Raw genomic sequence first — 3,571 nt, 5'->3', positions numbered from 1 at the left:
GGTGCTATTAAGTTAGACATGGCCTGGGCCAATTCTGGCCGAAACTTATACGCATACATACATACATACATACATACATACATGCATACATGCATACATACATATATATATACATACATACATACATACATACATACATACATACATACATACATACATGTATACATACATATATATATAAGAGCGCACGCACGTGCACACACACATACATTTATATAGTAACAAAACATTGGATCGGCTGAAATAAATCTTTATACTCTAATATGGTATCTTGAGGTCTTTTATTTCGGTTCGGTTAATTCACAGAGTTTTGTGACAATTGATATTGTATTACAGTATGGTGGTTTATTGGTGAAATCGTTAGAGCATCGCCGAGAAGCCGTTGCGATATTTGTTCCAGCTCTCAATGATCAGAGTCCAAGTTCGACCGAGGTTAACTTTGTCATTCAAAGTTACTTGTGCAACGGCCTCGCTCGTCTCCAGGTGCAAGTTCCTGAATGCTCTTCTGGGTCAACTGCATGAGAGCCGAGTTGCTGCTTATATCTGGTCGCAACTGCATGGACATATAAAATAATTGACGGAATCATCTTCTCTACATGTTAGTGGAACATTACTGAGACAAGTGAAGAAGTAAAAGTATCTCCGAGTCGTGTTTGTGAGTGACGGAAGACAGAAGGCAGGATTGGATGCAGGTAGGTAGGTAGGTACAGATTATCATGTCAAATTCGATTGCGTGTAACGCTTACAATTACATTTTTATCGATAGAGTATTCGCACCACCAATGGTGGTATCATGTGAAGTAATGGCTCCATGCTTGGGGTAGAATTCCGAGAAAACTTTACGCTTATTTCCTATAACCTTCATTATTTTGCCAAAATCCTTCCCTTCGTGCAGGGTTTTAGAAAACACCTACACAACGTAGTCCTTTGGTACATTATACACGAAAGATAACATTGTAATGTAAACCTAGACGATCCATTATATCTACAACCCCACCACCCAAACTAAAAGACTGGATGGTCACAGTTGGAACGCCATTGTTCATAGATCTGTTCAATCAGAGCTGGCACGAGGCCGAACAACAACATTATTCTCCATTTTTAGTAAAAAGTATAGGCACTTATTACATCATCCATTAACATCCATTCGCATTTTTTTTATTAGAACGTTCATTCTGTAATATTTTTCACTAATATTGATTAACTCTTATATTTCCTACCAATTTCAGTGAATTTTATTTACTAAAGCACTAATATATAATTTTTTTCTCTGACTTAACAGCACTGTTCTGTTTTTTCCCTTGCTTTCCAATATGGCAGCCATCTGTTTCTCTTTTTTTTTTATGAGAATCTATAAATCCCGCTTTCCTCACTCATATCCTCTCGTGTACATGTTTCGACAACAACTTCTCTACTTCCTTATTATATACAATTTCCAACCAGTGAGGTAAGTCCTTTCATTATATTCAGAACTAACTCAAATACGAATTATCAACCCTCACCCCATTCCAGGATGCGTCATCTTGCTAGCATTTCGTTAATAAACCAATGAAGACCTTGTTTGAAATATCCAGTCAAACAATCGATCAAAGGTCTTTTATTTTCTCAGTCAATTTTTTTAATTGTCCGTTTTTTTGTTTTATGGAAACTGAGTTGCCAGTGTTTGTACAATTCAGTCTATTGAGAGGAATGATTAAATATTTACCAGAGTGAGGATAATGTGTAGTGAGGCAGAAAGCACTTGATAAGTGCACCATGCAGCGTCATTTCAGTGACTATTTGAGAGAACGCTGCCATTGCAACGACTGAGGCTTGTGGTAAATTGCGTCTAATTTCTAATGTATATTTCTTCCTAATTTTTGGTATGAGGCTAGCAATGTTGATGGGAGAGGGAAGTCGATTATTTCGACCTCTGTGCTCCTCTGGTACTTATTTTATCGACACTGAAAGGGCGAAAGACTAAGTCGACCTCGGTGGCATTTGAACTTAGGACGTAAGGGGCTGGAAGAAACGCAACAAAGCGTTTTTGCCCGATGCGCCAACAATTCTGCCAGCTCACCACCTTTATTCGGATACTACTACTACTAATAATAATAATGATAATAATAATAATCCTTTCTACTGTAGGCACAAGGCCTGACATTTTGGAGGAAGGGTGAGACGTGAACATCGACCCCAGTACTTGACTGGTACTTAATTCATCGATCCCGAGAGGATGAAAGGCAAAGTCGACCTCAACGGAATTTGAACTCAGAACGTAGCGACGGGCGAAATACTGCTAAGCATTTCGTTCAGCATGCTAACGATTCTGCCAACTCGCCGCCTTAATAAAAACAACAGCAATTAATAATGATAATAAATATGATAATGATGATGATGATGATGATGATGACGACGACGATGATGATTCTTTCTCCTATAGGCACGAGGTTCGAAATTTGCGGGAAGGGATCTAGTTGATTACATTGACTCCACTACTCAACCGGTACTTACTTTAAGGACCCCGAATGGACGAAAGATAAAGTCGAACTCGGCAGCATTTGAATCCAGAACGTAAAAAAAAAAAAACGGAAGAAATACCAAGTATTTTGTTCGACGCGCCAACAATTCTGCCAGCTCGCTGTCTTGTTTATTTGTAATTCAAAAAAAATTAATCCAATTAGTTTTATACTGAGAGTTGATTCTAATGTGGTTATAGTTTAGATCCTGGTCAACCCTAAGTAAGACGTAATTTAGCCATGGCCATCCCACCTTCTAAGATAACCTTTCTGTTTTTTTTAAAGACAAGCAAATAACTTGAGAGAACCGTGACTACGATTTCGAGCAAGTCGAGGGCCCTAGAATTGTGATAAACTATCGATAAACCGAAACCGCTGTTCGATTATGTCTCCTCATCTCTGTTTAACACAACTGTCTAAAATTGTGAGTTTTGAGCAGAATGCTCGCCATTACCCTCCAATGTTCGCCATTGCTCGCCAATACTCAACAATGGTCGCAAATGATCGCCTAGTAAGAGGAGGAGTGCAGAGATGATAATACCAATATATATCACAACATATTACTGGTACTTATTTTATTAACACCACAGAAATGGAATGCAAAACAATCACAGCAGGATTTGAACTCTGTACAAAGAAAGACTGGGCAAAATATTACTAGGTTATCCATCGTGCATACAACAGGCTTCTGCACAATTTCCATCTCACCAACTCCACTCTTGGCCCGGCGAATGGGAACGTAGTCCCCAAATTGCATTCTGGATGAATGCAGCCAAAATATAACTCGATGAAACTTGAGTAGCCGTTATGTATCAATTTTAAGTTCGAAAAAAAAAAAAAAAAGAAAAAGAAAAAAAATGGTAATAAACCCAAGACCAGACGGGTTTGAATCGAGAATGTAAAGGTTATAACTCTTGTTATAACTCATCACCTTTCAATGAATAAAATTATATTTACACACATAAAAATAAAATCTGAAACTCGAAGAAACTACGTCATTCATATTTAAAATAAAACTTTTTTCTGTAAATTCTTCAAACAATTTCTTAATGAAAGTGAATTTGGAAAAAATC

This window comes from Octopus bimaculoides, chromosome 8, assembly GCF_001194135.2.
Source record: "Octopus bimaculoides isolate UCB-OBI-ISO-001 chromosome 8, ASM119413v2, whole genome shotgun sequence".
Classification (NCBI taxonomy): Eukaryota; Metazoa; Mollusca; class Cephalopoda; order Octopoda; family Octopodidae; genus Octopus; species Octopus bimaculoides.
Note: the sequence above shows the minus strand (reverse complement) of the source record.